Below are 25,954 nucleotides of genomic sequence, written 5' to 3' on the forward strand. Positions count from 1 at the left end.
GTTGTTGCTTTTCTCATGTATTTAAAATTACCTCAAAAGTATTCTAGTTACCACTACCATTTGGGGCCTTTATTCAAATGGCATTCTGCTATTATAAAACTCAAGTTTCAATTGCAAGTTATTTTTTAAAAGAAAAAAATTTTTTAAATTCTAAATCTAAACGCTATCTACTTTCATGCTAAGAGACCTTAGGTAACAGTACTTTCCTTTCATCTCAACTTTGATTACCAAGTAAATTAGTTTTTGTACCGAAGTACCCAATAAAATCCCATAGAGGAGAAAAAAAAACTGACTTAAAAAGCAGGCTCTCTCCCTCAGCAAAGTCTCAAGGGCTTTAGTTTTACCTTATAAGAATCAGTTATATGAATATGAATTTGGTGAAAATAGTAGGAAATTGCTATACCAAACCAATCAAAAGAAAATTCTCTCTCAGGGCACCTGGGTGGCTCAGTGGGTTAAGGCCTTTGCCTTTGGCTCAGGTCATGATCTCAGGGTCCTGGAATTGAGCCCGGCATCAGGCTCTCTGCTCAGCAGGGAGGCCGCTTCCTCCTCTCTCTCTCTCTGCCTGCCTCTTTGCCTACTTGTCATCTGTCAAATAAATAAATAAAATCTTAAAAAAAAAAAAAATGCTTCTTCTTTCTTTCCCTTAAAAAAAAAAGAAAGAAAAGAAAATTCTCTCTCTTTCTTTTTCTTTTCTTTTTCTTTTCTTTTTTTAAGTACTCTCTATGCCCAACATGGGGCTCAAACTCATGACCCGGAGATGAAGATTCACATGCTCTACTAAGCCAGCTAGGTTAGGTGCCCCTTCTTTTTCTTTTTCTTTCCTTTTTTTTTTCTCACCCTGGGATTTTATTTATTTATCTTAGAGAGGGAGAAAGAGCAAGCATGAATGGAGGAGGAAGGGAAAGGAAGAAGCCGACTCCCTGATGAGCAGAGAGCCTGATGTGGGGCTCAATCCCAGGATGCTGGGATCATGACCTGAGCTAAAGGTAGATGCTTAACTGACTGAGCCACCAAGGCACCCCTCTCTCCTTTCTGAAATACATGTTCAATTCTTTATTTTTTATTTTTTAAGATTTTATTTTTAAGTAATCTCTATATCCAACATGGGTTCGAGCTCATAATGCCAAGATCAAAAGTCACAGGCTCCACCAACTGAGCCAACCAGGTGCCCCCACATTCAAGTCTTTAATATCCTATTAAACCTCCCCCCAATATAAAGAAACAGAGAAGGGCACCTGGCTGGCTCAGTTGATTCAACATCTGCCTTCAGCTCAGGTTGTGATTCTGGGGTCCTGGGACAGAGGCCTGCCCCAGGCTCCCTGCTCAGTGCAGAGTCTGCTTCTCCCTCTCTCTCTGTTTTCCGCTCCCCCTGCTGGTGCTCTCTTTCAAATAAATAAATTTAAAGTAGAGAGAGATAGATGAAAGAGGCATTTCAAGATCCTCTCTGAAAGACCAATAACTTTGCCTATGCTTCTCTCCAGGTAATCTAGAGAAGACTTCTGTCTTCAAGAGGAAAGATTCTAGACATTCCCCTCAATGGAATTCTTATTCAACAGTTCAAATCAAAATAAACCTAATAGTATCAGAGACAGAACATAAATGTTTAGCAGAAATGGAAAGCCAGTTGCTCTGGAGCAAAGAAAGTCACGGTGCAAAATGGGGTTTTTGTTTGGAGTACTTAATCCCAGACAGAAAGAACTTTAATACAGCCTTGCCTAACGTGGCTTCAATAATTCAGGTAGGTGGGGTGGCAAACTTTCCAAGCATAAACATTAAAACCCATTAATGAATCAAATGTTCATAACCAAACAACAAACCCTAAAAATATTCACATCAAACAAGTTCGAGGAGTGCCTAGATGGCTCAGTCGTTAAGCGTCTGCCTTCGGCTCAGGTCATGATCCCAGGGTCCTAGGATCAAGCCCTGCATCGGGCTCCCTGCTCAGCGGGAACCTGCTTCTCCCTCTCTCATTCCTCACTCTCTCACTCGCACAAGGAGAACACACTCCTGTGTTCCCTCTCTCGCTGTGTCGCTGCCAAATAAATAAGTCAGTGGCCCAACCCACTGAACCACTCAGGCACCCCAGTAATTATTTTCTTAAGCACGTTCTAGGTTCAAAGCAACGTTCTATAACAATGGTTCTAAGAGGAATGATTCTGTCTCCCAAAAGACATTTGGCAACGTCTAGGAACACTTTTGATTATCATGACTAGGGGGTGCTACTGGCATTTAATGAATAGAAAACATTCTATAATGCATAGGACAGCCCCCCACAAAAAGTATCATCTAGTCTCATTAATGCCGAGATTGATAAACCCAGTTCTAGAGGCTGAACAAGTTTCTACAATCTTGGAGCTTACATTCTAGTGGAAGAAATAAACAAGGAAACAAAATCTTGCATCTCAATTACTGATAAAAAGAATGGAAAAACGGGTGCCTGGGTGGCTCAGTGGGTTAAAGCCTCTGCCTTCTGCTCAGGTCATGATCCCAGGGTCCTGGGATAGAGCCCAGCATTGAGCCCTCTGCTCGACGGGAAGCCTGCTTCCTCCACTGTCTCTCTCTGCCTGCCTCTCTGCCTACTTGTGATCTCTCTCTGTCAAATAAATAAATAAAATCATAAAAAAAAAGGAATGAAAAAAAAAAGAATCATGAAGGGTGAAAGTAGGAGTATGGAGGAGTGTTCTTTTTTTTTTTTTTTTTTAAGATTTTATTTATTTGACAGGGAGAGACAGTGAAAGAGGGAACACAAGCAGGGGCAGTGCAGTGGGAGAGAGAGAGAGGCAGGCTTCCTGCTGAGCAGGGAGCCCAATTCAGGCAGGGCTTGATTCCAGGATCATGACCTGAGCCTAAGGCAGACACTTAATGACTGAGCCACCCAGCCGAGCCAGGAGTGTTCTCTTAGATAGGGTTGCAGGGAGGGGGGCTGGCTCTTCACAAAGAAATCTCTCCATGAGTAAAGCAACTCCTATGAAGATCTGGGGGAAGAGCACTCCAAGAAGAATTTAAAAACAGCCAGTAAAAAGCCTGAGATGGGAACAAGCTTGACACGTCAGAGAACTAGTGAGAAAGCCAAGGTAGCTAAAACAGAGTACAGAAAAGAGTGGTAGAAGATGAACTCTGAGACCTTACAGGCCATGCTCCAAACCCCTTAAAAGTAGTATCCTTCCCCATCCAATATGCCTATACGAAAGAAGTTTAAACCCATTAACAGTTCCACGCCCAAAGTAAACAAGTTCAATCAGTTATCTCACTCATCCCACAGACTGTCATTGATGACTTGGTTTAAGAACAGCTAGGGACCTAGATACTAACCGGAAGCCTTCCAGGTTAAAAAATCATCTGATGATAATGTCTGCCTGCCGACCTGCCCTTCAATTTTGCTCCTGAAAAGCAGTACAGCATGGCAAGTTAGTTCATTACCACAGTAAACACAATGGCATCCAGTTCCCAAACCAAAGAACCCAACATGGGAGAAGTGCCAGGAGCTACCTAAGAGTATTCACATGCCACTCGAGGAGACTAACAAACAGCAGGAGCCAAACAGGTTCCTATAATTACGTGGGAACTGATGTCAACACAGAATTATGAACATGCCTTTATGTGTTCTAGGAAAGAATACAGTGGAGGATTTCCACTAAAGCATTTTAGTTTTCTACATAAAAAGAAACAGACTACAATAACTTTCATGTTACAGATATCTCATCACCCTTTCCTCAACCCATGCATAAAAACCTTTATATAGTTTAAAAATAATTCACAGCCCTCTTCTCTCAATGGAAAAGGTGCTACCTTCCCCCTTGAAATTCAATTCACTCAAACCTCTGGTGAAATACATTTCTGTCATGCATAGATGGAATTAATTAAAACTCCAAGGTTACTCCACGAAGGGGAAAGAATCATTTTTCCAACTGCAGGCATTTTCCATCATGGAAATTCAACTACACAGCAAATCTGACTGACCCAAAACAAGTGATTAAAAAAAAAAAAATCACATATGCACCATGAATATTTAAACTGATAATCCTACAACTCCTACAACTAAGCCTGAATGTTTTACTCTCCACATCAATAACTTTTCACTGTTAAAATCAGCACACAACCCTGAAAGAGAAAAAGAGGTAGAATAAAGATATGTAACTGTACAATGAAATTCTTTCAATATTATTTCTCTAATAAGAAACGTAAGTATACATCCCAACGATACAGCTTTTCCTCCTAATGTGACACTTTCCTCTTGTCCTAGATTTGTTTAAAACCCTAGAAACAGGGGTGCCTGGGTGGCTTAGTTGGTTAAAGCCTCTGTCTTTGGCTCAGGTCATGATCCCAGGGTCCTGGGATGGAGCCCCACATTGGGCTCTCTGCTCAGCAGGGAGCCTGCTTCCTCCTCTTTCTCTGCCTGCCTCTCTGCCTTCTTGTGATCTCTCTCTCTGTCAAATAAATAAATAAAGTCTTTAAAAAATAATAAAAAATTAAATTAAATTAAATAGGTGATCGTTTTAAAACAAAACAAAAAAAACCTCGTGGGTAGCTCAGCTGGTTAAATGCCTGTCTTTGGCTTGGATCATGATCCCACGGTCCTGGGATCAAAGTCCCACATTGAGCTCCCTCTTCAGTGGGAGTCTGCTTCTCCCTCTTCCTCTGTGCTTGCTCTCCTTCTCTCTCAAGTAAATAAATATAATCTTTAAAATAAATAAATAGGGTGCCTGGGTGGCTCAGTCAGTTAAGTGTCTGCCTTCGGCTCAGGTCATGATCCTAGCATCCTGGGACTGAGCCCTGTACTGGGCTCCCTGCTCAGCAGGGAGCCTGCTTCTCCCTCTCCCTCTGCTGCTTCCCCTACTTGTGCTCTCTGCCTGTCTCAGTCACATAAATAACATAAACTCAGAAGTCTACTTATTCACATACTACTTGATGTAGTAAATATAAGAAACCATGGGTTATTCCCATATACCCAGGAGCCATGTCCTCACATCTAAAATGATGACAAATCAATGAGAAGTCTACTCTTATGTTCAATTAAATAACCACAGCTGCAAAGAATGGCTTCTTTAAAAAGATGGCTACAGATTAACTAATGCAAAGAGTAACTGTAAATTAACTGTCTGAAAATCATCCTAAACAGAGATCAGGGAATGACCTCACCAAACATCACCAGCCCCTACTACACCCCTCTAAGCAAAGAGAAAATCCTGTTAATCTGAAAACACTAAAGTATTGGAAAGGTGGGGAAAGGTGTACAGAATCAGTCAACTGCAGTAAATCAGTAACAGTTCAAAGGAATACTTCATAACATGGCCAGTAATCAATACTCTGTGAGACAGTAACACTTTAGATTTCGCACTGTTTTTGTGACTTCATTCACCAAAACTGTTTCAAAGGAACTTGCAAAAACATATTAGAACTGTTTCTATGGAGCTGTTCACCTTAGAATGCAAATCAGCTCTATGTCAGAGCCAACGTGACTTCCTCAGGCTACATTTTAGCTAGTAACAGCCACAAGATTTCCAAGAACTAAGAACTAGGAGCCTACACTTGGCCTCTACAACATTGTAAGACATGTACTATTTGGTTCCTGACTGCCACACAACACAAAGCAACCAAGAGAAGATGCGGACACCTCATTTCCAGATGCCTTACAGATGGGTAGTAAAAGGTACACCATTCTGCTTTTCCGGGCCTTAGGGGTCCATAATACAAAAAGGAGAAGAGAATGTGCCCTTTCAAATTATGGAAGTTAAAAACAAACTTCAAATCACACCTTTAATATCTCCAAAAATGATGCTGCATAAATCCAAGGCAGATAATTAGTACAACTGTTTTCAAAGCCTGAGTCAAGGGACGCCTGGGTGGCTCAGTTGGTTGAGCGGCTGCCTTCGGCTCAGGTCACGATCCCAGCGTCCTGGGATCGAGTCCCACGTCGGGCTCCTTGCTCAGTGGGGAGCCTGCTTCTCCCTCTGCCTCTGCCTGCCTCACTGTCTGCCTGTGCTCACTCTCTCTGACAAATAAATAAATAAAATTTAAAAAAAAAAAAAAAAAAAGCCTGAGTCAATTTTCCACTTCACAAAAAAAAAAATTTAACAGATTCTTGGATTTGGACAGTGAAATGATGCAGAGAGTAGCTCAATGTTCATAACTAATATTTCCTCCCCACCCACACAGGCCAGGAACGAAGCAACCACACAATGGGTCTAGAAATGGTGGCTAAAAAAAAAATAGAAGTCACATAAGGCCAACGTTATTACCATCAGCCAGCATTTAACCAGAGAATAGGGCAGTTAATCAGATGAAGGACACACATCTAATTTAGAAATCCAGACCAAAGCCAGACAGACTAAAACACATTCTGAATACAAAAGCAATATTAGGTGAAGCCTGAGGAGTTTGCCTCAGAGACTTGGGAGCAATAAAGATTTAGAAAACCCTTCTAAAACAGAGTTTCCAAACTTGCCTGAAGATAAGACACATCTTAGGGCATCTGTTTAAAACATGCACGCTTGCCTAGGCCCTAATCCAGAACCACTAAAATCAGAAATCTTCCAGCAGAGAGACCTGTACATTCAACAAGCACCTTAAGTAATTCTTGGTGTTAGGGAAGTCTGAAAAACATTGTTCTGAAGGAGTATTAGTACTCAATTACACCGAGGCTACTGTGACTGAATGGAGAGCAACAAGAAAAAGCTGATGAACATACTGGTTAAACATAAATGTGTGGCAGGCATTTATCAGTGTTCCCTCATGAAACACCATTAAAATGACAGCAAAGGGAGGTTTTTAAAGGCATAAGCCTTAAAAAGGAAAGAAAGAAAGAGAAAAAAAGAAAAAGAAACAAAGAAGGAGGAAGGGAGGGGGAAAAGGATGCAAGGGCAGAAAGATATCAACAAAATTTTGGAAGCTGGAAGGCACATGCACTGGTGACAAGTAACCTCACAGAAAGGAAAAAGTTAAACGCTTCCAGCACAAAGTAAATTCCCACCACAGAAACTCAGAAAAAACTCAGAAACTGAAGGCACCTGGTACCTCTGAACAAAGGTTGGTTGGAGGGACTAAAACAGGAGAACTGACTGAAAGTTTATACAAGAAAGAGATCCCCTCTTCCCCTTGCCCATGCTGCCAGGCAGAGGACCTCTGAACCAAGTGAGCAGTTACAGCCTAGGGCAGGAGTACCCATACTGAAAATAGGGAGATCGAGTAACGTCTATCTACTCACTGATGAGACCTCTTCCCTCCCCAGCTCTGTTCCCCCACTTGGCTCCAAAACACCTGCTGCTGGGCTTGTCTTCTCTAGGCAGGAGACTGGAGGAGTCCTCTCCAGGGAGAATGACCAGCTGCCAGTACACCCTACAGTGATGCCTACCACTTGATGAGCCAGGGCTCCACACTCAGAGCTTATGAATGCCTCATTCCTAAAAGTAAACCGCCAAAAATTACCAGACATTTGAAGAAAATCTCTAACAGGAAAGACAGGAATCAAAGTAAGCAAAACAATTTCTAACAACGTGTAAAAATCTTAAAGTTCTGAGAACAAAAAGAGCTCCTGGAAATTTAAAACATCGATAGCAAATATTAAAAGTACAACAGAAGAGCTAGAAGAAAAAGCTCAGAATATCTGAAAACGGAATAAGGGGGGAAAAAAAAGGACAAAATCATGAGGGGGAAAAAAACAAAATCAAGAGGACCAGTGTAGGAATTTCACCATCTGGATAACAAGGGTTCCCAGAAAGACAAAGGAGAGAACCATCAAAAAAATACATTATCAAAAATATAATACAAGAAAATCAAAATAAGCTTCAGACTAAAAGGCCCACTGGATGCCAAGCGTGATGAATTGTAGAATAGTCACACGAAGGTACACAGTCACGTATCATTCTATTTCAGAATACCTGGGGTAAAGACAACACCCTAAAATCTTTCAAAGAAAAAACAAATTCCATACAAAGAATCCAGAATCAGAATAAAATCAGACTTCACAATACTACTATTAAAAGTTAGAAGACCACAAAACGAGGCTTAAAATTTCCAAAGAAATGCCATCACCAATGTAACATTTTATATCTAGTCAAACGTCCAACCAGTATGCAGGCAAAACATGCAAGACCCCCCAAAATGCACCCCCTCCAATGGAACCTTTTCGTAAAGCCTCCCAAAGAAGCTCCATTAAAGTATTTGTACTGAAAAGATTTATACTTTTGTCGAATTTAGGGATGAATTAGTGATTGATAATAAATCAAGCAGAAGGAAGGAAGAAAAAAAAGAATAAGAAAGAATGATTTAAAAGAAAAATATCTAAGGAAATACAGTATAATCACTGTATAATCACAGTACAAACAGATACTGTATTGGATGTTAATTTTTCTTCTTTAGGCTACATTTATCTCTACCCCCCTTCTGGCTCATGGGGGACAGAAGGGGAGACCGAAAACCTGGAAAACTACATTTCCCAGAATGCTGTGTCAATGAGGTTGTAGTTTAAATTCCATCAGTACAGAGTCACTCACTCAAGACCTAGAAGATGTAAGAAAGGTATGTGCCATTATCGCTCTTCTAGCAGCTATAAGCAAATGCGTGGTCTCTAGCAGATGACAGATACGTGGTTTTGCAAGTTTCCAATATTCTACATATTGCCTACTTTGGTATTTAAGACAGCCAAGACTACATTTTTTTTTTAATGTTGTTTATTTATTTGACAAAGAGAGATCACAAGTAGGCAGAGAGGCAGGCAGAGAGAGAGGAGGAAGCAGGCTCCCCACTGAGCCGAGAGCCTGACGCAGGGCTCGATCCCAGGACCCTGAGACCATGATCTGAGCTGAAGAAGGCAGAGGCTTAACCCACTGAGCCACCCAGGCGCCCAGACTACGTTTTTTTTTAAAGATTTTATTTTATTTATTTGGTGAGAGAGGGAACACAAACAGGGTGACTGGGAGAGGGAGAAGCAGGCTTCCTGCTGAGTAGGGATTCCGATTCGGGGCTCGATCCCAGGATGCTGGGATCATAACCTGAGCCGAAGGCAGACGCTTAACTGACTGAGCCACCCAGGTGCCTGGACAGCCAAGATTATTTATACCAGCAGTTTCTTAGAATCCCCGAAGGTGGTGTTCCCATGACCTTCCAATAATTTTGTCAGCATCTAATATCCTCTTTGAAATAGCAAGAATGGTTTGTTTTGGGCACCTGGGTGGCTCAGTGGGTTGAGCCTCTGCCTGAGGCCTCTGCCTCAGGTCATGATCTCAGGGTCCTGGGATCAAGTCCCACATCGGGCTCTCTGCTCCGCAGGAAGCGTGGTTCCTACTCTCTCTCTGCCTGCCTCTCTGCCTACTTGCAATCTCTCTCTGTCAAATAAATAAATAAAATCTTAAAAAAAAATAATGCTTTGTTTTTCTGACTGAACTCTGATATATAATATAAAAACAGGGGCACCTGGGTGGCTCAGTAAGTGAAAGCCTCTGCTCTCAGCTCAGGTCATGATCCCAGGGTCCTGGGATCGAGCCCCATATGGGGCTCTCTGCTCCGTGGAGAGCCTGCTTCCTCCTCTCTCTCTCTCTGCCTGCCTCTCTGCCTACTTGTGATCTCTGTCAAATAAATAAATAAAATATTTAAAAAATAAAAAAATAAAAATGAAAACATACAAAACGTTGATTTAATCAAAACTGTGATGGATCTGTATTAGGAAGACAGCAGGAAGGGTCGAGGGTAGGGTTGAGTTTAAGAATGCAAAATCAGGCGCACCTGGCTGGCTCAGTTGGTAAAGCATGTGACTATTGATCTCAGGGTTGAGTCTGAGCCTCACACTGGGTGTAGAGATTACTTAAAAATAAAAAAATCTTTGTGGCACCTGGGTGGCTCTGTCAGGCACCCTCTCTTGATTTCAGCTTGAGTCATGATCTCACGGGTCATGAGATCAAGCCCTGTGTTGAGCTCCACACTCAATATGGAGTCTGCTTCTCCCACTCTCCCTCTGCCCTTCCCCCCTGACTTGCACATGTGTGCCCTCCCTTGCTATATAAAAAATAAATACATACATTAATCTTTATAAAAAAATCTTTTAAAAAAAATGCCAAATCATCTTCCATAGTAGAAATTCAACAGATAATACCTAAGACTGGAAAGACCAAGAAATAACAGTATAAGCATACTGTATAAGTATAGTATAAGCATACTATGTAAAAATATGGAAATAATATGCATCAGAAAAAAAAAGTAACGGGACAATTAAGGAAAGATGGAGCAGCTATTTTTTTTCTCTTAATCAGTCTCCTAGTACTATTGACTGTTTAAATTATGTATTCTTACTGTGAAAATTAAAAAATCCAAACATTTAATTACTAAAACCCCAAAAATCCTAACACTGTATAAGCAAAACCAAACCTCAGACTGACCACAATTCCAAAACATAATGTCTGTACTGGATCTGTTACCAGTGTAACTAAGAACAGCAGAAAATCCCAAACCAACCAAAATAATTAAAAGGCCATTATGCTTAATTCTGAAACCTGTGCCTCCAATTCAACTCTAATTCTAATGAAAGCAGGGTGCCTAATGTGACCTCAATCTCTGCCACAGCCTGGTGTCACCTAACAACATTCACCACCACAGAGTTTACTCTACCACATGTCAGATATGTGAGGAACTTCCAGGCCACTATAACAAATTGTGACCAAAATTAACTTCAAACATAGGCACAAAAACAGAGAGACAGACCTTAAAATCAAATACCTTAGCTCCTTTTTAGGTTTTGTTTTCAATTTAACACAACTAACTGAAAAACAAAAACAACCAACATCTGTGGTCAAAATATCTTTAGAAGGGGGCACCTGGATGGCTCATTGGATTGAGCCTTTGCCTTCGGCCAGGACATCCTGGGATGGAGCCCCACATCGGGCTCTCTGCTCAGCAGGGAGCCTGCTTGCCCCTCTCTCTCTGCCTGCCTCTCTGCCTACTTGTGATCTCTCCGTCAAATAAATAAAATCTTTAAAAAAAAAAAATCTTTAGAAGTTCTTTTTTTTTAAGATTTTATTTATTTATTTGACAGAGAGAGATCACAAGTAGGCAAAGAGGCAGGCAGAGAGAGAAGAGGAAGCAGGCTCCCTGCTGAGCAGAGAGCCCGATGCAGGCCTCGATCTCAGGACCCTGAGATCATGACCTGAGCCGAAGGCAGCGGCTTAACCCACTGAGCCACCCAGGCGTCCTCTTTACAAGTTCTAAGAAATCATTTGTTTTAAAGAAACTGTTAATTAGATTACAAGGCTGCTTACAAGGGAGGCTGAAACCGAGTTACTGATGACAAAAAACAGCTCTTCTCACTGTGGCACAGCCAGGTCTTAAGTGACCAGGCCTCAGCTTCCATGTGCCAGCCTTCATTCCGCACATCCCAAACAGACAAGTGGAAAAGCCTATACGGAGAACAGTCAGAAGTAAGGCAAATCCAGTGATGACAGTCTCCATTAGAAAAGTCCTGAAAGAAAACTTAAACAGATGCTCCATAAAACGTTGATCCAGACTTCACATGGAGAGAAGTGTCACACCTCATTTCAAAGATAATATATTAAGTCTCAATTCACCACAGATAATCTAATAACAAAGCTGTCACTTTCATTGTTAAGGAGTCTCTTCTCCCGCTCTAATGCCCTTAAGCCAGCAGATACAAAGACGCTTCTTGCTGAAACGCTAGAAAAATTTGCACATTTTCATTCCTTGCTCACTAGTGTTGGGCTGCGGAACCAAGATTCTACTTTAAGTTATGAAAACAGGGCAAGCTGATCCAATTACACAAGAAAGGTACTAAATCGAACAGGGCTATCTGGGCTTTGAGCAAGAGTACTGTGATTTCTGAACAAAAGTCAATGCACTTGCAGATAAAAATGCTTTCATATATTCAGAGTTATAATGGCCTTTGGACTACTGATTCATTTGCATGCGCAACAAGAGTTATGCATCATGTTAAGACATATGGCCTAGATGACGAGTACAACAGAGTATTATAGTCACCAGTTCATAATGAGAACATCTGTGCTCTCTCTGTAGCCGTATGAGGCTTACAAAAAACAGTCAATATTCTCAAGGTGTAAATAGGTTTTCTCTTCCTAAATAGCAGGTCTGGCAAACTAACCATCTCCTCATCCCCCATAATCTGACAAGATTGGGTGTGTTCAGGGTAGTATGGCCACAGACTTATCATCCCCCAGAATCTCAGAGTGGTTCCCCAATAATCACTAACCTCCAAACCAATTTCCAAGATTCTTAAAATTTTAAGATTTAACCCAGCCATGCAAATTTAATTTGCTGGACCTAGAAGAAATCAAGACTAAAAGAATAGCCTTGGGGCACCTGGGTTAAAGTGGTTAAACCCACTTGGGGCAGTGGGTCAAAAAGCCTCTGCTTTCAGCTCAGGTCATGATCCCAGGATCAAGCCCTGCATCAGGCTCTCCACTCAGCGGGGAGCCTGCTTCCCCGCCCCCACCCCCCCACCCCCGCCTGCCTCTCTGCCTACTTGGGATCGCTGTCAAATAAATAAATAAAATCTTCAAAAATAAATAAAAGAATAGCCTTTATTCAAAAAAGTTCTTTCCTCCCCCTCCATTTATTTTATTTTTAATTAATATATAATGTATTACTGGTTTCAGAGGTACAGGTGACTCATCAGTCTAACACAATTCACAGCGCTCACCATAGCACATACCCTCCCCAATGTCCATCACCTAGCCACCCCAAAAAAGTTCTTAAAACTGTTCCATTGTGGGGCACCTGGGTGGCTCAGTGGGTTAAGTCACTGCCTTTGGCTCGGGTCATGATTTCAGGGTCCTGGGATCAAGCCCCACATCAGGCTCTCTGCTCAGTGGGGAGCCTGCTTCCCCCTGCCTCTCTGCCTACTTGTGATCACTCTGTCAAATAAAATCTTAAAAAAAAAGTTCCATTGTACAGGCATCAGATTTATGATACTGATGATTTCAGAATTAACACTAGTAAACTAGTATCTGTGAAAAGACCTGACAAAAAATATCCCTCCTACAAACCATTAGAGACTCTTAATCTCACGAAACAAACTAAGGGTTGCTGGAGGGGAGGGAGGTGGGAGGATGGAATGGCTGGGTGATGGACAATGGGGAGGGTATGCGTTGTGGTGAGCGTTGTGTATTGAGTAAGACTAATGAAACACAGACATCTGCCCCTAAAACCAGTAATACATTATATGTTAATATTAAAAAAAAAAAATCTCTCCTGTAAAGACTGGTTCAAATTTCACTGTTATTTACATGGTTTTTTTGGAGACTTCACAACCCTGAAGCCTTACCTCCTACCTCTCTGCTTCTCGCTCCCCAAGCTCCAGACACACTGGCACTTACTTCCTTCAATTCTTCAAAATAGCCATGTTTTTTCCCTCCTCTGGACCTTCACCTATGCCATGCTCTCCATCTGCAACACTCTTTGGTCTGCCCCCCTTACTTTAGGTTTCCGCCTTAAATGTCAATTCCTTAAGGACATTCCCTCATTGCCCTGTTTCTCAATCAGCCTCGTTAGGCTTCCCATTAGCTGTTTCCACAGGATTTACAGCAGCAGTAATTAATTATTGTTTAATGGACATCTTCCCCACCAGACCATACCGCTGCACGAGTGCAAGGGCTGAGTCAGTTCTGTTCACTGATGAAGCACAATGCTTGCCACAAAGTAGAACTCAAAAATTCTTGGCAAATAAATGAGTAACAGGGCTAAAAACACATCAGCTTTGGCAATTCTACTTATAATTTACCCTACAGATACAGTCACTCATGCTAAGGGCCAAATATATATGGTCATTCACTGGAGCATAATTGGTAATAGTATAAGACTGGAAATATTAAAAATGACTACCAATATAGGGCAGGTGCCAAAATCTCCTTACTGCTTATATGGAGTGACTGTCAAAGCAAGTTTTTAAAAATTGCAGGTAGTACTAACAGTATGCTACATTTGTTTAGAAGAAAAAGCAAGAAATGTGTACACACACACATATACACCCTTTATATGAATATATTATCTCTGGAAAAGATCTTAAGAAACTGAACACAGGGGCGCCTGGGTGGCTCAGTGGGTTAAGCCGCTGCCTTCGGCTCAGGTCATGATCTCAGGGTCCTGGGATCGAGTCCCGCATCGGGCTCTCTGCTCAGCAGGGAGCCTGCTTCCCCCTCTCTCTCTCTGCCTGCTCTCTGCCTACTTGTGATTTCTCTCTGTCAAATAAATAAATTTTAAAAAATCTTAAAAAAAAAAAAGAAAGAAACTGAACACATCAGCTATCCCTAAGAAGACAAACTGGACTGATAAATACACAAGCAGAAAAGATGGACTATTCAGTATGCTTTCTTTAACTTTCAAATTCTGAACCATATAAATGTATTATCCACTTAAAAAATAAAATTTGCCAGGGGCACCTTGGCTGGCTCAGTTGGTAAAGGTGCGCTACTCTTTATCTCAGGGTCACGAGTTTAAGCCCACGTTGGGTATAGACATTACTAAAAATAAAATTAAGCTTTTTGTACAATAAATAAATAAAATTTGCTAAAGATAGTCCTATCCTTATTTCTAAGACAGTGATGGAGTTTAAATGACGTTGTGATCCCACCTGCTAGCTGAGCACCGACTAGGAGGGGGAAATAGAAGGAAAACTCATTTATCCACAAATCTCAGATAACCTGTCCCATACTAGATACCACTTCAGAAGAAAATTTCCACCTTTTTTTTGCAACTAATTGTCCCAATCTGGACATATGGAGAATGTTTTCATAGTCAGAGGGGATTACTGGGAGAAAAAAATGGTTCATTGAATTCAGCATTTTTATAAGCTTAGAAAGTAGGTCGATGAATTTGTACTGAAGAAGTATCATAAACACTGACTAAAACTAAATTATTTTCAGAGAGGGCCTCAAAATCTAAATGGAGCTTAATCTGAATCCACAGAATTCAAAAAACTAAAAACTTATTTGAAAACCAATTGTAAGAAAGGTGAGGAAATCAATATACATTCCTCAGATAGACAGACTTGCCAAACTTCAAGACATTCTTCAGTAAAGAAATATCTGAGACAAGATTAAACACAACTCCAAATAATCCTGTTTGTTACCACAGTCAAAGCCCTGGATCAGAGTCAAAACCTTTGGATCTGAACCTGTTAGTTTCCCAAACCCGAATATGGAGAACAGAATACTCTGGGCTAACGATGGCAGGAGGAAGCTGAATCCAGAGCCTCCAGAGAGATTTGTTTTGGGGTTATCTCCAATGTTACAAGGGCCACTGCAAGAAATGATCTTCATAATCCATCCCAAGACCTACTGGAGACAAAGTTATCTTTAACTAATTATCCCTTAAAAACCAAAAATTTATTAAGTAGAAGACACTGAAAAGGCATTTACTAAGTAGAACCAAGTATTTAATATAGCCATTCTAAATCTCATAACTTTGCCATGTTATATGGCAAATTAGGAGCCAATTCCTGCCTTTCAAATTCGACAATTTACTTGCTTCCAAATGCTCTTTCTGCATGTTAAGCCAAAATCTTAAGAGATCTAAGACTGACAAAGACACTAGCAAATGAATCACCTGTTTTCCCTACTAACACTGTTTTTCTCCATAAAGTTTTCTTTTTTTAAAATAGGCTCGAGGGCACCTGGGTGGCTCAGTGGGTTAAGCCGCTGCCTTCAGCTCAGGTCATGATCTCAGAGTCCTGGGATCCAGTCCCGCATCGGGCTCTCTGCTCAGCGGGGAGCCTGCTTCCTCCTCTCTCTCTCTTCCTGCCTCTCTGCCTACTTGTGATCTCTCTCTGTCAAATAAATAAATCTTTAAAAAAATAAAATAAAATAAAATAAAATGGGCTCGATATCCAGCACAGAGCCCAACGCAAGGCTAGAACTCACAATCCTGAGATTAAAAGTTGGATACTTAACTGACTGAGCCATCTAGGTACCCATCTCCATAAAGTTCTATTCAGCATTTCAAAATACCCCCTCTACAGGGCACCTGGACCACTCAGCCAGTTAAGTGTTTGACTCTTGATTTTGGCTCAGGTCATGATCTCAAGTCTGTGAAATCGAGCCCTGCATTGGGTCTGGAGCTGTGTGTGGAGCCTGCTTGATTTTCTCCCTCTGCCCCTCCCCACTCATGTGTACTCTCTCTCTAAAAATAAAAAACACAATAAAATACCCCTCTATAATAATACCAATAAGTGCTCATGAGTTTAGCCTGTGGCTCCCTAGGCTAAAAGGCTTGGGAGTGAGAGTGGAACAAAAACATGTGGGAAATTCTTTCTTTCTCTTTTCCTCAGTGCCGTGGACTTTGAAAGCTAGGCAAAGGCAAGGATTCTGCATTTAATCAGCAGATGAATAAGAAACAGGTCTGAATTTAGAAAAAGCATAAAGGGGTGCAAGAACACTCAGAAAAGAGTACTGCCTCTATTCCCTTGCACAGCAGCCCTCAGGATCTGCCAAAGAACCTCATTTTGACATGGAACACCCCATCTACTCTAATCCGGGGCATATCCCTCAAGAGACAGTCGGTCAACCGGAACTCTGCCAACTTCTGCTGCGGAGCTGTGTGGAGAACAGTAGCAACAAGAGACTACTTTGAGAAGGAGATCAACAATCACACTCGAGAAGAAAAGAAGTTATTTGGCAAAGGGAAGCATGTTGCCAAAATGTTAGTCACAGCTTAAGGTCCCAGTTTGTGTCTCTCCAACTATTCTTTGCTCTGACAGAATTCATTCTCTTGCCCAGAAAACCCGGCTCAGCTTCTGTCACCCTCCCTATTTGAAGCAGTCAAGAATCCTTTCACTTTGGAGGTATCAAACTGTGACAGAGACAACATGTCCAGCAGAGGCTAAAAAGGAGGGGGGAAATAGTAATTTGCCATTTTCCACCTAGGACTGGCTCAAATAGATCAATGGAAAAACGTGACAGGATAGGAAAAATGGAAAATCCTATGTTAAAGAAGTAGGCTAAGCCAAAACCCTGCCCAGACCTCTGAGCCCCCATAACTTATTTCCAAATCCTCTGAAAAATAAACCAAAAAGAGATCCTGTGGCTGAATAACAGCAAAATATTAAGCAGGTTTTTAGCCCCAAATAAGTATATAGTACATATTCTATAGCCTGAAGCCCTTCCTGCTCTTGCTGGGGTTAGGAGGAAGACTAGGGTTTGTTCAAACAGTCTGAACCAGCGGCCCATGATTTTCAGAATCACTTCAGAGCAACAGAAAAACAGACTCAAGTACACTACGTTACTTTCCCAAAGAAGAGGTCAAGAAAGAACATCTGACAAATTTCTCTTCAAGAGGAACAGGACTTCTCTCTTCCCTCTTAAAAGCCATTAATAAAACTTGGAAAATCCACTGTTCTCACCACCTTCCACCTTCCCCTGCATTTCCCCTTTGTGCTGACATCACATAACTAATCAGTACCAACTGAAGTAAACACTACTCTCATATCAAGTATGAGGTAGAACTGGAAACTGCCCCCTCCTAAGCAAATCCACGTCAGATCTCAGATATGCCAAGACTTTCAGGAACACTTCTTCTAAGCTAAATTAAATAAGTCCACCTATGGGCAAAGTGTTTAGAATATTATGCCCAAAGAAAAAGTTGGAATAGTCAAGATTTCAAAATATTAACAATAAAGAAGCTAGGGAGCCTGGGTGGCTCAGTGGGTTAAGCCTCTGCCTTTGGCTTGGGTCATGATCTCAAGGTCCTGGGATCGAGCCCCGCATTGGGCTCTCTGCTCAGTGGGGAGACTGCTCCCCCGCCACCCCCATCTCTCTCCTGCCTCTCTGCCTACTTGTGATCTCAGTCAAATAAATAAATAAAATCTTTAAAAAATAATAATAATAAAGAAGCTAAAACTATCCACAAATACTGCTCCCCACCACCTGGCAATGAGGCCAATGTGCCTGGGCCAAAGAAAAAGAATTAGAATATGTAGAATATGATTCTTCAGTGTCTTGAATATGATTTTTCTAGAATACAATTTTTCAGTGAGTATGTCTAGAATATGATTATTCAGTGACTTCTCAGGGTTCATGAGAAAAGTCAGTGTTTGGCAAAAGTAAAATAAAACACTGCATTCTCTCACATCAATCAAAAGCAAAATCAAACACTGCATTCTCTCACATCAATCAACCTCATTCAGCACCAGCTCTAACTTGCCTATCTCCATCTGAATGAGAGTCGATACAATGTAACATAATAATATGAAATTTGGGGCTACTAAAAGTTGACTTTGAGAAAAGTTACAAAACTGAACATGTATCAAATCAAAAATCATCTAGAGATGCCTGGGTGGCTCAGTTGTTAAGCGTCTGCCTTCCGCTCAGGTCATGATTCCAGGGTCCTGGGATCGAGCCCCACATTGGGCTCCTTGCTCGGCGGGGGGCCTGCTTCTCCCTCTCTCACTCCCCCTGCTTGTGTTCCCTCTCTCGCTGTGTCTCTCTAACAAATAAATAAATAAAATCTTTTTTAAAAAAATCAAAAATCATCTATTCCCTGGCAGAACATATGCAGCAAGACTGAGAAGAAGAAATTGAGAAACACACGTCTTCTAAATATCAATACGTCAATCATGTTCTCAAAGATTACTTCTTTGCAACCACTTTAAAGATCCCATTTAGTTAACACAATCTGTTAGAGGCAGAGAGAAACCAATCCTGTCTTTCAAAGGGGGGAAAAAAAAAGAGAGAGAGAGACAGTTTAATGACTTGCCTCAAAGTTACTCAGTAAATCCATAGGTATGCTAGAACAGTCCTTATTCCCTGAGGTTCTCTTTTGGTTTGTAAGAGGAAAAAAAGGTTAGTAAAAACTTTCAGTAAGTCATCCAAAAAACAGTAAGGCAAAAATAACACCATGAAGAAGCTGGTGGCTCCTGGGAGTGGGGGTGGGGGGAGGAAGTCCAAAGCAGAAACAGATTGTTCAAATCCCTTTAAAAATATGAATTCCAGCACACACCAGCTTCCTCCAGCTCCTCACCCGTGTGTTCTAAGAATTTTCCTCTTGATCAGTAACTCAACACCACACACTGCCCACCTCGAAGACTTGAAGATATCCATCTCCCCTCACTTCACACCACTCCAATCTGAATCCTCAACTCTAGGCTGCTCCCATGAGCAACTCAGCACTTCTCAATCCAACCTTTAACTCAACTCTGATTCCTTCTCAACCAACGGCTCTCTGGATTCCCTCAACGGTAAGCAGTTTCCCCGAATCATCCTCTGAGCCATTGGTTTTCACTCAACTCGATCCCCAAAATGTCACAGGGGCCTCCTCACTCAGAGCATCCTGTTAATTACCTGTCCACAACAGGTCCTCCCTCCCCATCTCCCTTTTTGCGCGCGGTCACTTGTCCCTCACTCTGAGTTGCCGTCTTACTCACCTTACCCAATCCTTCAGGATCCCTTATTTCCTGTCTTTCAGTAACCTTTCTTCCCATTTTCAGTCAGGGCTCGCCCCACACCAATTCCCGACCACTCCTCCCCACTTAGATTCCCCACGCCCTACTCCAGGCTCTACAGACCCAGCCCCCCGTTCCATTCACCCTTCAGACCCCGCCCCCTAGGACCCCCTCTCTCCCTCAGGCCCCTCCCCCAATATACCCTCTCTCTTCAAGCCCCGCCCCAATCCCCCCTCCCGCGGCTCTCCCTCCCACTCAGGTCCACAGATCACCTCAGCGACGTACCCAGCCTCCTCTGCCTCTTTCCGACCTAGCCGCAGCAGCCCCGGGAGCGAATCCTCCCCCACCTCCGCTCCGGCTTCGTCCCGTCCTCCTCGCTCCCCGGCAATCTCCCTCTCTCGCCGCCGCCGCCCCTTTTGCCAACCCGGAAATGGATCTGCTCCCACCGTCCCCAGCGTCTGCGAACAAAATGGAGGCGGGGGAGCGAGGAGGAGGGAGCCGGGCGCGAAGAGAACTACACGCATGCGCTCCTTGGGAAGCCCGCCCCCTGCCGGCGCTCGTAAAGGCGGAAGCCGTAAGGTAGCCGCCATCTTGGGAAGGTCGCTAGGATTCCGCCTGCCTTTTAATAGCGGGGTTTGCAACTTTGGCTGCAATTGGAGTCATCGGCAAAGACTTAAACAGATATTTGAAGCCTAGAGATTCTGATTTAATTGGTCTGGGGTATGGCCTTCGCATCGAGTCTTTTAAAATTGCGCAAGTGTAGCTAACGTGGTGTGAGAATGAGCTAGAGTCTTGAATATACCTTTCCCGTCTTTATTTTACCGCGCGCACGCGCGCGCACACACCCACCCGGTAAAAGTCCTTCCCTAATTTAGAATCAACGAAGGACCCGCCTCAGTCAACCCTGCAAGGCCCAGTAGTCAAGCTCCTGTTGTCATAGCAACAGAGAGACAGGCCCTTGCTAACATGTCATCCTTAACGTCATCTTAGACACCTGACCCTAACACCCGTCTCTTCCGCGGGGCGGGGGGGTTGTGGGGAGGTTGGGGGGTGCTGGGGGGGTTCCCTAGCTTCCAGGGCTGGGGGATGGATGGTACTGCTGACTCCTCCAGCTGCTTGGGTTCGGGAGAGGAATACTGTGCCCTCCCTGGTGGGCCTGCTGTTAACTCCTTCCAGCTGAATAAGGATCTGTCCCTAGTCCACTCACGAAAGCTCTTTTCCACTATAGCTAACCCCATTGCCTTATATGCTCAAAATGCTCTTTGCGTCTCTCTGTCATCCTTACTTGAGTTGAATATAAAGTAAGGGACAGGATTGGGATTTAGTTTTCACTACTCACTAGCTGTGTGCCCTTGGGCTTCAGCTGCGCTATCTGTAAAATGGGGCATAGTGCCTCTCTCAGCTGTTTCATAGAGTTATTGGAGGGCTCAAATCAAGTAACAATTGCGAAGACGTGATAACTGATAAGTTGTTTTATTTTGGTTTTCCTTCTGTTCTGCCATGAGTAGTGCTGGGCAGCATCCAATAGTCAGTGTCACAGCATTCATTGAGAACCTGCTGTGGGCTAGGCACCATCAGATGGTTACAGAGGTGACTAAGAGCCTATCTTCTCAGGGCACTCTCTGTGTGGTGGGCAGACTGGCTGGCATGTAAACAGCTAGCTGAGATACAAGTCAGCATGTAATTAGTGCCATGGGGACATATGTGCTGTGAGAGGCAAAGAGGGAGTGATTAACTCCTGCCAAAGAATGGGAGAAGGTTTCGTAAGTGGTTTTGAACTGGTCCTTGAAGGATGAGTAGAATTTTATTACCAGTCAGAGAAGGCAGGGAACACATTCCAGGCATAGGGATCAGTGGGTGCGAAGGTAAAGATTTTCAAGAATGCAGTCCTGCGTGTCTAAAGGTGGGTTGATTGGGTCAGGGAGATGGTAGACCCAAACTCCCAGTTCTTCAACTGCATGTTCATCATGTCTCCTCCTTGCTCACCATATACCATGTGGACCTGCTTTCTTTCTTTTTTTTTTTCTTCTTAAGATTTTACTTATTTATTTGACAGAGAGAGAGATCACAGTAGGCAGGCAGAGGTTGGGGGGGGGAGCAGGCTCTCCGCAGAGCAGAGAGCCCGATGCGGGGCTCCATCCTGGGAGCCTGAGATCATGACCCAGGCTGAAGGCAGAGGCCCAGCCCACTGAGCCACCCAGGTGCCCCGTGGACCTGGTTTCTATCACTGCAGTGTACCAAGTGGCTCCTCAAGGCCATTGTACTGGCTCTCCTCTGCCCCTTTCTTACTTTATAAGACTTCATTCAGATGTCCCGTCCTCAGAGGCATTCCCTGCCCACTGTAGCTTGTGTCAGCTCCCCCCGCCCTTCTCTATAACATCACTCTATGGTAAAGGCAACCACAGAGGTAGAATACAGGGATATCTCACCTGAGGAACTAGGTGCGAGCTTCATGAAGAAAAGTGACATTTAAGTGAGGCCTGATGTGAGAATAAGAATTGGGCAGAGGCAGAAGACAGAGAAAAGCATTCCAGAGCAGAGGGAAGGTAGAATCATGGCACATTCCAAAAACTGAAAGCATTTTGATGTGCTAGAGCTCTAGCTAGAACTTATGAGATAGGGAAAATTATCAGAAATTAGGTCAACGAAGTCATCGTAACATCTGACATTTAATTAACATCATGTTACTATGTAACATTGGTATAACTTCACATGTCATAACTCATTTAATCCTCATAATAACTTTCTGAGGTAAGTAGTATTCCCCCCAATTTTACAAATGAAGAAACGGAGACACAGCATGGTTAACCATCCTTCCCAAAGTCACATACCTTGTAAAATAGAAGAACTGTCTCCAAAGTCTGCTGTTAATGCCCATACCAAATGACCCTGCATTGTCGTTTGTGATGTGATTTCCCAAAATGGCGAAAGACTCTTGGCCAAGTTCTGAACAACACAAAACAATACAGTGGTTGTATTCATTAAAAAGAAAGGTTATATTAAGTTTGTGCAAAAAATATTCCATGCTTGTCGTTTGCCTTTTCAATAATAGGACCTGGGAGACCTCCCAATAAACAACAAAAGAATAATATTGAAAAACATCTTAAATGCTTTGATGAAAGACTAAGGAATTATGGCAAAACAAAGTAAACAAAGCAAAACACTGAGGCAGGTTTTTGCTGAGGACATTTGCCTGACCAGGTGAACCTGAGCTTTTGTCAGTGTCTCCTGGAAAAAGGAAACACCTCGGAACCTCCTCATCCGGGAAGTTTTAACAAAAGATTCTCCTTCCTAAAGATGGGACCCCCAAAGGGAGGGTGAACCAGAAATAAACCTGTCCCCTCCTTCCTTGGGAATAGTGTTAATGGAGATATAGATTATAGGCTTAGAAAGGTGTTGTGTTTTTTTTTAATACATGAATTTTTCACATGGAATGTCCAATCAGACATTGAAAGCCACGTGGAGGGGTGCCTGGGTGGCTCAGTGGGTTAAAGCCTCTGCCTTCAGCTCAGGTCATGATCTCAGGGTGCTGGAATCGAGCCCTGCATCAGGCTCTCTGCTCAGCAGGGAGTCTGCTTCCCTTCCTCTTTCTTTGCCTGCCTCTCCACCTACTTGTGATCTCTGTCTGTCAAATGAATAAATAAAATCTTAAAAAAAAAAAAATGAAAGCCACGTGGAGCCCAGGATCTTGTTGCATGGATCCTTCCCTTGCATTGCGGCACCCTCACATCCCTGATTTCCTGCTTACCAGAAGCCTTATACACTGCACATCCTTATCGTGGTGATAAACAAAAAAGCTTCCACAAATTTCCAGAATGCCCCCATGAAAAACCACTGCCCCAAGGCACACTCTCAAGTTCACAGGAGCCAATTTGTGAAGCACTTTATTATCTGTTGTGAAAAGTTCGATTTTATCTTCCAGGTGAGAGGGAAACCATTGAAAGCTTTAAGGAAAGAAGTGCCATGACCCCCTTTGCCTTCTAGAAAAATCCCTCTGCAGGATGGAGGATAGATTAGATGGGGCCAGACTGGAGGCAGAAACACCTGTTGGGAGGCTGCTGTGGACATCTAAGTGAGAGATGATGGCTGCCTGTGCTGAGTAGCAGCTGGGCACCAGCTGGACACAAAGGCTTTGGAGGCAAGACTTCCTGTCTCCAGAGCCAAAGGGCTCAAGTTTCAGGTCTCCCCACTCCTGAATAGGATGACACTTTGAGCAAGTTACTCAACCTCTATCACCCTTAGGCTTCTCATCTATGAAATGGAGATAAGACTGGGTGGAATGTGTCCAAAGTGTGTACATACTTGGAAAGCACCCATTAATCTTAGCCATGATCATTATTAGGTATGAGCAGTAGAGATGGAGAGAAATCATTCTAGAGATATTTAAGAAGTGTAATGGAATGTGAGGGCCAAGGACAGGGAAGAGCCAAAGATGACTCCCAAGCTTCTGGCTAACCTACTATGTGCACGTGGTACTGACACTTAGCTGCTTAGCTTGGAGTGACCAGGGCTGTGAATGAGCCTGAGGAGCCTGGTGAGGAGGGAGGGAAGAGAGGTCCAGTAGACCGCCGCATGTTTGGGGCTGGAAGTTAGAAGAGAAATCCTAGCAATCTGGGACTCCTAAACTGGGGTAGCTACTCTCCAAAGATGGCCCTTACACTCAGAACTCCTTGTATTCATTGAATCTGGGCTGACCTGTGACAGCAGGAGTCCTGCTGTACCAGGTCCAGGACCAAGCTTTAAGAAGACCCAGCAGCTTCCACTCTCATGTGTGAAATCAGCTCCTCTGCTACAGAGATCATCTGGAGAGAAAAGATTTGACATGGAGACAGAGAGGTCCAGACATCCCAGCATTCCAGTCATTGCCACCAGAGTGTGAAACAAGCGAACCAGCTGTCATGGATGTTCCAGCTCCGGTTACCTTCTGACTTCAGCCACATCAGACTCCCCAAGTAAGATGCCAGAACTGTCCAACCAAGCCCCCATCAACCTGGAGGATCATGAGAAGTTATAAAACAGTGGTTGTTTTAAGCCACTAAGTTTAGAATAGTCAGTTAGGCAGTGATAGATCCCTAAACAGAATGAAATGTATGAACTCTAAGCCCAGGTGTAGAGGAGATGAGAAGAGAGCTTAAGACAGAGCGAAGGCACCCCACGTGCCAGGACCAAGCTGAGGGAGAAGGCTTGCAAGGGAGATGGAGATAAACGGGATGGAGGGAAATCCTGTCATACTAGAGCATACTGTCCTAGAAGCCGTGATAAGTGCTCAGGCAGGAAGAGTGGTCAAAAATATCAAATGCCAGCAAAAGAACGATTAGATAATTGTGGTAACATGGGTGTCAGTGACCTTGACAAGAACAGTTTCATTGAGTCCTGAGGGCGGGCCATGGATGCAGTGTATTGAAGAATGGAAAAGCAAAAAAACCAAACTGGAGTTCTGATTTTTGTTTCTGTTTTCTTTTGTTTGTTTGTTTGGTTTGTTGGTTTTTTGTTTTGGGTTTTTTGTTTGTTTGTTTGTTTATTTTTAAGAATTACACCTTTTGTGGCTCCTGGGTGGCTCAGTCGGATAAGTGTCTACCTTTCCTTCCTGCTTGTGCTCTCTCTTGCTATCTCCATCTCCCTCTAATAAATAAATAAAATTTTAAAATAAAAAGGATTGGGGCACCTGAGTGGCTCAGTGGGTTAAAACCTCTGCCTTCAGCTCAGGTCATGATCCCAGGGTCCTGGGATCAAGCCCAACATCGGGCTCTCTGCTCAGCGGGGAGCCTGCTTCCCTTCCTTTCTCTCTGCCTGCCTCTTTGCCTACCTGTGATCTCTGTCTGTCAAGTAAATAAATAAAATCTTTTTAAAAATAAAAATACTTAAATGTATTTACCTGGGTTAATCTCACAAGCATAATGTTGAGGGGGGAAAGTTGCTGAACACTATACCTGGAAGGACAGTATTTATATAAAATTTTTAAATATTAAAAAAAATTTTTGAATATTAAAAACTCTTAAAACTCAGGAATAAAAAGACAACCGAATTAAGCAATAGGTACAGGATCTTGAAGTGGATTGAACAGTGCCCCCCCCCACCAATTCACACTCACCTTGGAGCCTCAGAAGTTGACCTTCCTTGGAAATAAGGTCTTTGCAGATAAAATTAGTTAAGTTGAAGTCAAGTGGACCAAGAGGAGGTGGAGGGGATTAGAGTGGGCCCTAAATCCAATGACTAGTGTCCTTACAAGAAGAGGAGAGGACTCAGACACACACCCACACCGGGGAGGACACCATGTGAAGACAGAGACAGAGATTGCAGGGATGTGTGTACAAGGCAAGCAAATAAAGTTCACATAACTGGAAACTATTTTACTCACTTTAAAGTAGACAGGTGGGGGCACCTAGGTGACTCAGTGGGTTAAAGCCTCTGTCTTCCGCTGAGGTCATGATCTCAGGGTCCTGGAATCAAGTCCCACATCAGGCTCTTGGCTTAGCAAAGAGCCTGCCTCCTTTCCTCTCTCTCTGCCTGCCTCTCTGCCTACTTGTGATCTCTGTCTGTCAAATAAATAAATAAATAAAT

General features: G+C 43.0%; 1 protein-coding gene across 2 annotated transcripts in view; it reads right to left on the bottom strand.

The window, feature by feature from the left end:
* Nucleotides 1-19,855, bottom strand: part of WIPF2 (WAS/WASL interacting protein family member 2) — a 49,838-nt gene extending 29,983 nt beyond the window's left edge. Inside the window, exon 1 of one of the 2 annotated variants that reach the window (XM_044248044.1) lies at nucleotides 19,679-19,855. The gene's annotated coding sequence lies outside the window, so the exon portion shown is untranslated. Of the gene's footprint in view, nucleotides 1-19,375; nucleotides 19,547-19,678 lie in introns of those variants that run through there. The other variant, XM_044248043.1, reaches the window with a different exon arrangement.
* Nucleotides 19,856-25,954: the final 6,099 nt, after the last annotated feature.

The sequence above is a fragment of the Neovison vison genome, chromosome 5 (assembly GCF_020171115.1).
Source record: "Neovison vison isolate M4711 chromosome 5, ASM_NN_V1, whole genome shotgun sequence".
Taxonomy (NCBI): domain Eukaryota; kingdom Metazoa; phylum Chordata; class Mammalia; order Carnivora; family Mustelidae; genus Neogale; species Neogale vison.